Consider the following 9,029-nt stretch of genomic DNA (forward strand, 5'->3'; position numbering starts at 1 on the left):
GCCATTAGCAATCTTCAAAGCAGGGAAGATCAGGAAGGTGAGCTCCCGGAGGCAGACATGAGAAGCCTACGGGGGTTACTTGCTGATCATCACTCGTTGCTACGGCAACATGAGGTCTTCTGGAGACAGAAGTCCAGGGTCCAGTGGATCAGAGAGGGAGATTGGAATACCAGTTTCTTCCACCGGACGACGGTCATCAGGAGGCAGAGGAACATGATTCGTTCCCTGCGAGATGGGACTGGTCGTCAGGTGGAGGGGGAGGCTGAGGTTAGTCAGGTACTGCTAGATTTCTTTCGGTCCAGATGGACGGAGGATAGAGATCCCGGGGATGTCGGCCAGCTCCCGAGGGCGGATACGCAAATCAGAATGTCGGAGAATGCACTTCTGGTTCGACATGTGACAGGGGAGGAAGTGAAGGAGGCGGTCTGGGCCCTTGCAGGGGACAAGGCCCCAGGGCCGGACGGCTTTCCACCCTTCTTCTTTAGGAGATATTGGGGTGTCATCCGGGTTGCAGTGGTGGAGGCAGTACAGCACTTCTTCAGTCAGGCAGTGATGCCTGATGATTGGAGAGCTACCTATGTCGCGCTGATACCTAAACGCCAGGATGCGAGGGAGCCCAGCCATTTCAGGCCCATCAGCTTGTGCACAACCCTTTATAAGGTGGTGGCTAGGATAATGGTGGGTAGGATGAAGCATCTGCTGCCAGGCCTCATTTGCCAGGAGCAAGGTGCTTTTGTGGGGGGTAGGAATATTTCTGATAACGTCATGTTGGCCCAAGAAATGATGTGGGATTTGCAACGGGCCTCTAAGCGAAGAAGCTTGATGGCTGTCAAGCTGGACATGGAACGAGCTTATGATAGGATTCGGTGGAGTTTCTTACGATGCGCATTGGAGTGCTTCGGTTTTCATGAGACCTGGATTGAGTGGGTGTTGGGGTGTGTCCAGGGGTCGAGATTCTCCATCTTGATCAACGGTACGCCCTCCCCTTTCTTTAGGTCTACGATGGGGCTTAGACAGGGATGTCCGTTATCCCCATATTTGTTTATCATCTGTTCAGATGTCCTGTCTCGGGCTCTGCGGGATGCTTGTGCTAACCGGGAGCTGGAGGCGTTTGTTCCCGCCCCAGGGTCTCGGTCTATATCGCATCTACTATTCGCAGACGATTGCCTACTCCTGGCCAGGGCGCAGGTAGAGGATGCACGTGTACTCAGGAGAGTTTTGGCGGAGTACTGTGCTATGTCGGGTCAGAAGGTTAACCTTCAGAAGTCAACAATCTCCTTCAGCCCTAGCACTGAGCATAGGGTCAGACAGGAGATTCGGGGGTTACTTGGGATGCCGGCTCAGGACGGGATCTGGAGTTACCTGGGAGTACCCATCACGGGTCGGAGGTTACGGGTGGCGGAGTGTTCAGGTCTGGTGCAGAGGATCCAGAGCAGACTGGAGGGGTGGAGGGCATCTTCACTTTCCATGATGGGTAGATTGACGCTGATTAGGTCAGTGCTAGCTTCCATGCCTGTCTACCTTATGGCCAACACAGTAGTTCCGAGAACAGTGCTTATGAGGATTGAGCGGCTACTTCGGAGCTTCCTGTGGGGGTCGTATGGAGGGGGTCACGGGGTGCATCTAGTGGCATGGGAGAGCGTTTGCCTACCAGTGAGAGAGGGTGGCCTCGGGGTCTCGTCTCTGGTGGAGCGACGTGAGGCGTTGATTGCCCGACATGCAGCTCGATTCACGCTGGAGCCACAGGGATTCTGGAGTCAGACTATGGCTACCAGATATGGCCGTACTGGCACTGCAGGGGCGGTCCGCAGTGGGCGTCGCTGCTCTTTCATGTGGCGAGAGATTGCCAGATACCTTCCCATGGTTGAGGAGAACACTAGATGGTTGATAGGAGATGGGCAGAGTATTGATGTGGTTGGTGACTCATGGGTGGGTACCCTACCCTTGAGACGTTGGCCGACTATGGTTGATACCGAGGCAGTGGAGGGACTGCGGGTTTGTGACCTCCTTGTCCCGGGCGGGGCTGCCTGGGATGAGGAGAGGGTGGGTTACATGTTTGGGGCACACTTTGCTGAGAGGGTTAGGTCCCTTCCGATCCCGGGGCATGCGGGTCCGGATACCCGGGTGTGGAGCATGTCGTGTAGGACCGGAGTGAGGGTGGGGGACCTCTCCCGTGTGCTCCGGCCAGAGCATGAGCCAGGGCCGGATTGTGCCTGGGTCTGGCGCCTAGGCCTCCATCCGAGGGTCGCACTGTTCTTATGGAAGGTCGCTTGGGTTCGGCTTCCAACAAGAGCAGTATTGAGTGAGCGGGGCTTGAGGTTGTCCCAGAGTGCGTGGCATGCGGAGCTGAGGAGTCGGTGGACCATGTACTGTTTCAGTGCAGATGGGCGAGGGCGGCGTGGTGTACGGCGGGGCTGCCATGGGAGGGTTGGACCCAGAGGGACCAGTTCTTACGAACTATCCGCTGGTGGTCGGGTAACCCATTGACTCGCCAAGAGGCGGTTAGAGCGACCTGCACAGCATACCAGATATGGCTGGCTAGGAATGCTCGAACCTTTGGTGAGCAGAGCAAGTCGCCAAGGCTCGTGGCGGAGAGCGCCCGGGCGCAGGCGGCAGAGTTTAGTGGTCTCTTCTCCTTAGACGGACTTTTGATAGCTCGGGATATCTGGGGTTCCCCTTCTGCCTCGGCAGCTTTTCATACGGTGTTTTTCACCTGGGAGCCCCCACCCCCAAGCTTCCTCAAAGTCAATTTTGATGGGTCCGTGCTGGATGGTGGCACGATAGGTGGAGCGGGTTTTGTTATTCGGGACCCTACCTCCAGGGTTGTGGCGGCAGGAGGCTGTCAGGTATTTGACTGTACGGTCCCCGGAGCGGAGCTGAGAGCTGCCTGGGCGGGCCTTCAACACGCTCAGCATGTGCTCTCAGCTAGATCTGTCATCTTGGAGGGTGACTCGGCTACGGTCATTAGTTGGATCCAGGGGGGTCTGAGAGCCGGTGCTACCGACCATCCCTTAGTCCGCGATATCGGGTTGATGATGAGGGACGGAGGGGTGGTCCAGGCGAAGCATGTGTTTCGAGAAGCCAATGGGGCTGCGGATTGGGTGGCCACGTATGTGGCCAATCATGCCGGTAGCACCTTATGGGCTGGGGACAGGGAGCTGCCTCGGGAGCTCCGGGACGTCTTGTTTTCCGATTTTATTGGGTGTATCCGTACACGTGTTGTATAGATCGCCCGGTTTAGCAAAAAAAAAAAAAAAAAAAAAAGAAGCATTATAAATCAACATTGAAAGGGAAAGGGAAGGCATGAAATCCAGAGTCACATAAACTAAAGCATCACTTATGCTAATAAAAAAATATTATAGGTGATACAGGTTGTTGTGTGACTCTTAAAATTATACCAACACCATTCTTGATGCATAGGGAGAACAAGCAGCCAGTTCAAGTTGCTGCTTCTTGCACAGGGAGAACCATCCGTCACTCTCTTTCCCTCCCAGACGGTCCCTAATTATGTAAAAGTTCCCATGATACGAGGTGCATTTGATGACCTCCCAAAACTTGGGCGATCATAAGTACATGCATACTTGCTGATTTTATGTACAAAATATATTCTCTACCGTGTAATATGAGAGGATTAGCGCAATTCATGTGAACTGGGATAAGTACATGCATGAGAAGATACATTTACTGGAAACCAATGGGCTAAAACACTTTACTCATCCGGCGACTAATCTTTTTCCAATCCTGCAAGGTTGCAGCAAGAGCCCCCTCCGTCGATGGCTTTGCTCTCGAGCTAGCATAACGACGAATGCGGCCAAAAATGTGCACGGCCTGGGCACCATTCCACGCATATCGTGGCGTAATAGGTCGGCAGAACTTCTCAAATACCGCGGCTGTGGTTGGGCCTCTTTTTCGGCCAGGCGACCACTGACCACTGGGAAAAAGCCCCCTTGCCATTACTCGGAATTATCAGAGCCTTGAAGGGGAGCCTCTTTTTTTTATTATTTTTTTTCTTTTTTTTTCTTTTTTTTTTTTCGGGCTAAGGCGGGCGAGTCCGACTACAAGAGTACAAACAAGGTGCCCCATGCAACTCTTCTTCCCGAGTCCATAAGGTGCCACCAGAGTGATTGACCACGTAAGCGGCTATCCAGTCTGCAGCACCATTAGCCTTCTAAAAATGTACTTAGCCTAGAACGCCACTCCAACCCCGCCCATCGACCAAATATCCCGAAGCAGAGGGTGGTCCCAGCTCAGACCACTCGAATCTTCCTAAATCTAACCTATCACAGCGATCGAATCACCCTCCAAGATGATAGAGTCATCCAATAAAATTAGAAAACAACACATCATAAAATGTCCTAAACAACTCTTCTTGACGGATCTACAAAGTGCCACCAGAGTGATTATCCCAAACCAATTTTGATTTTCTTGTTCTTGTATCTTGCTTTCTTGCAGTCTGAAATTGTTATTGAACTGGTTTCATCTGAGCGGCCACCCAGTTTGCAGCATCATTGACCTCTCTAAAAACGTACTTGGCTTGGAACGCCATCCATCCCCACCCATCGTCCAAATATCTCGAAGCATAGAGTGACCCTAACTCGGACCACTCGGACCTCTCTGAATCCAACCTATCACAGTGACCAAGTCACCCTCCAAGATGATAAAGTCATCCAATAAAATCAGAAAACAACACATCACGAAATGCCCTAAGCAACTCTTCTTTCCAGGTCCACAAGGTACCAAGAGAGTGATTGGCCCCGTAAGCGGCCATCCAGTCTACAACATTATTGATCTCCCTAAAAACGTGCTTGGTCTGGAACGCCATCTCGTCTCAGCCTATCTCAAAACAGAGAGTGCTCCCACCTCAGACCACGCGGTCTCCCCTGAATCCAACGTATCATGGTGATTGAGTCGCCCTTCAAGATGACAACTAAGCAGCACGCGCACAACATACGTAAGCCTTAAAACGGGCAGCCGGGGTCGTCCCCCTTTCCCACGTGCGCATGTAACAACAAAAGCAAGCACGGAATAAGGGTTGCCCTCTCCGTTCAAAACTTTTTTGAACCCTCCCCTAGCCCTGCTATCCCCGATCCACTCAGTGCCCTCCAAGCGTTTGGATGGCCGTCGAACAACAAGTCCTTACACGCCATATACGGCGTATCGCTATTGATGTTCGTCCATCTCCTGACGGCTGCTATCGAGTGTTGCACAGCATAGAATCTTGGGTCGCTATCCTTGGTGCCCAACCAGTAGTAATTGCTTTAAAACTATGCTTCTCCTTTCTGTATGTTTCCTTGGTTGAGTTGTTTGGTAACGACTGCAGGCTTCTCTCTCGTGACGAAAATAAAGTAAGGTCATACCTTTGATCAACAGGCAGCCGGGCATGTCACGAGAATTTTGTGGCGGGCTCCGCTCACAGCTTGACCCTATATAGCTAGCCTATTTGGGACCTGCCTACGCCCTCAGCTCATCAAGTTGTGGTTGGTATTGGGAAGGGCTCACCAACTAACATGGTGTTACTGCCGTGTGGAGAGGTCAGATATGAACATGCATCATCGTTTGTGCCATCGCAATGAGGTTGTTGTCATTTTAATGGCTTGCTATTTCTATCACCGCTAGTAGAAAAGTGTTCCAGCCTAAGTCAACGTTTTTGTTAGCAGTAATTCAACTCGAGCCAATTTATGGCTAGTCTCGAGAAACCACGAGATTCGATCGTCCCATGGTTTATGCGCAGAATATTCTCAGAAAAATATTGTAGCAGGTGTCCTCATGCCCTCATCTTCGTGACATCTTACACCTCTCGGAATTGGATACTGCGCTTGGATTCCAACAACTCTAGTACCCATATCTCGCCAACTAGCTAGAGAAAGAGTCCTGACCACTTAGCGTACCCCAAATTAATGCCAAACCGGATTTTTGCCAAGGGGAACGTTAATATTAGAGCAACGAGCCTGGGCTTTAGCGGAGGAAGTCAAAGTAGAGTTTGGATTCGGACACATGAAAGATCAAATGTCTTGCGACAAAAAGAAACTCGAGCGACAGGGTTACAAAGTCGCACACACTAATGTAACGATTTCTCATTCATTAGCAGCGGACAAGAGCATCCCGGACAACTGGATCCCACCCTAAGTCACAAATTATCATCAAGCAATCACAATCATGGCTTCTAGTGATCAATTTCAGATCTGCCCTCCTACGCACCTGTACATTTTATTCCTATTACTATATCCTCTGTAGCAAGATGGCAACTACTTTTTAGTCTTTACATAATAATATATGATTATAAACCAAAAGACGTTGGAAGATTTTTCATCTCACTATTATATTAAGCCAAGTTCCTCTACTACTCCACTCTATAAATACAACCATCAAACACCTACAGACTCTCTCCACTCCATAATCAGACCAACTCAAACGCCATGCGGTCTCCAATCCGAACGGAGGCTGTTCTCCACTCCCCTCCCCCTCACCCCTCCTCCTCCTCCCCCTCCTCCTCCTCCCCTCCATTTCGGTCCAACAGGTGGGCTCCATACTCTAGCACCAAGGACTTCGACACCAACATGGTCACCATCCTCGTCGTCCTCGTCTGCGTCACCATCCTCGCCTTCTCCCTCCACGCTGCCGCCAGCTGCCTCCTCAGGCGCTACCGCCGCCGCCTCCGCCACGACGACCAACACGAAACGCCGGAGGAGGAGAAGGGGAAATCTGGGAGGGAGGCCGCGTCGCCGGAGGAGACGCTGCCGTCGCTGGTGTACACGGAGGGAACGAGGCTGGCCGGGGCCGCGGCAGAGTGCGCCATCTGTTTGGCGGAGTTCGCGGAGGGCGAGCGCGTCCGTGTCCTGCCCGCCTGCAACCACGGCTTCCACGTCAAGTGCGTCCAGGCCTGGCTTGCGACCGGTTCTTCCTGCCCCACCTGCCGCACCCCCGCCTCCGGCGACCTCCCAGAGGAGCCTTGAGAACCAGGGAGACAAGCAGAAGAAACCAGCGCAAATAGAGAGGAAACTCTCTGTATAATACTGAGGTAACTGAGCAGAGGTTTTTTTGATTTCATTTTTTTGTTTCGTTCTCTTTTGATCTCCCTCCAATTCCTCCATATCTCTGAAACTTTTACCCGATGTGAAGGGTAATTTGCTCTAGAGGTACATCGTACCGCGTTTATATGAAAAAAATAAGTGGAAAACAGTTTCTTCCTCCGGGAAAAGCTGTTCCCTTTTTTTTTCTAAATTTTTTCCCTCTTTTTGGCTAAATAACTGGAGGATATTTCCCATTTAGTGTCTACTTTATTCACGAGCTCGTTTTGCGTTCATGGGGACCTTTGAAAGTTTAATTAATGCGGCGCTTTGAGCTTTGTATGGGTGGGCGTGTTTGAGAGATGGTGAGAGGGGAGAGGTGGCGCCAGTTGTCGCAGGCTCGAGGCGGTGTTGATGGGGGAGGCGGTTTGGCGCGTGTCAGGTGGGCCACGTACGTTGAAGATCCCGAGGGAGAGGGGTTCGGCAGTGGCCCGAGACTCGCGTGGCTGGGCGCCTCCGGACAGTGCCAGTGGCCCCGCCCGCTCGCGCACCGCGTGCCACCCGGCACGCGCGATCCACCCGTCCGCCTTCGATGCTCCCCTTTGCCAAATTGAAGGGACGGACGCGGTTTCCGCATGGGATGCCTTTCACGCCACGCCTTGACGTTCGTGCAGGACAGATCATGCACGAAGTTTTAGCGCTTTTCAATGCTCGTATTTTGTGGTATTGTGTGTAATAGCTATGTTGTACCTTACAGCGCATGATTTGGATTGTCGTTGGCCTACTTCCGTCGGTCTTTGATTGTGAGACGGTCAAGCAAGAATGAACCCGACGTTATTGCCGATGAAGTCTCAGCAATACGGAAAGCAACTTTAATAAGAAACTCGTTAGGCTTTTAGTTAATGAAAACCTATATTTAATGAATCAATGGTTTTGTGACAAGGAATTCCAAGGGTATAATACCCTTGTATTTGTTATAGGTTGCAAATGAATAATAACAAAAACATTAGAAGTAACGTCGACATGGCATTCAAACAGCCGATCCATTATTTGTGTTTTACTTTTTCACAACATACATAATTTTTAGCTACAATGTGTCTAGCCAGCTTCTTATTATTGTGAAGAATATTGTCTACCCAATATTGCATCCCAAGGCCATAAGAATCAGCATCGCAATTTTAAAAAAAGTCAAACTAAAAGAGTCTAGTTTTAGAGGGGGTAATATGCCAATAGGAAATTTATGAAGAGTCTAAAAAGACAAATCCACAAAAAATTTCAATAAAGAACATTTTAAGACATCAAGACTAGTTCCACCGAAGGAATAGTAGATAGTTTATCAAATATGTCTATGCTATGTATGAAAGGAGTCTTAAATTTTGGTACATTTTTTATAGATTCCATCTGTCAAATTTAATACAAAAATATCCTTAGTAATTATCAAGAAATATGACTCAACTTTTCAAATATCTTTTTTTTAACATCTCCTTTTCACACATACACTTCAAACCAGAATTAATTTTCAATTCTTTATCTTTAATCAACAATGTTATCAAAATAGAGTCCTATTTAGTTGGGTCTTTCAAGTAAAAAAAAAAAAAGAGTTTGGAAATAGATAGTTCACTATTTATTAATCCAAGGTAACAATAACATATTATAAAAAAAATGATATATTATAGATATTGGACCATTCCCCACAATTTTCCATTAAATTTCGTAATAACATATTATAAAAAAAATGATATATTATAGATATTGGACCATTCCCCACACTTTTCCATTAAATTTCGTGACGCTAAACCCCTCAAGCTTTATTGCATTAGAATGTGTAAGAGAAAACCTGAAGGTCAAGAACTAGGAATGCAGAAAAATTCCAAACATTAAATAAAGGAGCTTGTCTTTTGCCTTTGTGATTGGTGGATCGAGAAGCTGGTGAGAGACAACACAAGTAGAAGTGCCAAACATTGGGTTGACTTTGATTCGCATTAGATCATCAGTGTTTGCAAGTTTCTCTTTTGACATCGG

General features: G+C 49.2%; 1 pseudogene; it reads left to right on the forward strand.

Moving 5' to 3' along the window:
* The first annotated feature begins 6,387 nt into the window (after positions 1–6,387).
* LOC103712211 (RING-H2 finger protein ATL79 pseudogene) lies at positions 6,388–7,100 on the forward strand (annotated as a pseudogene).
* Positions 7,101–9,029: the final 1,929 nt, after the last annotated feature.

This window comes from Phoenix dactylifera, chromosome 6 (assembly GCF_051530095.1).
Source record: "Phoenix dactylifera cultivar Ajwa chromosome 6, Ajwa_hap1_PhDact_Kaust_v1.1, whole genome shotgun sequence".
NCBI classification, from domain to species: domain Eukaryota; kingdom Viridiplantae; phylum Streptophyta; class Magnoliopsida; order Arecales; family Arecaceae; genus Phoenix; species Phoenix dactylifera.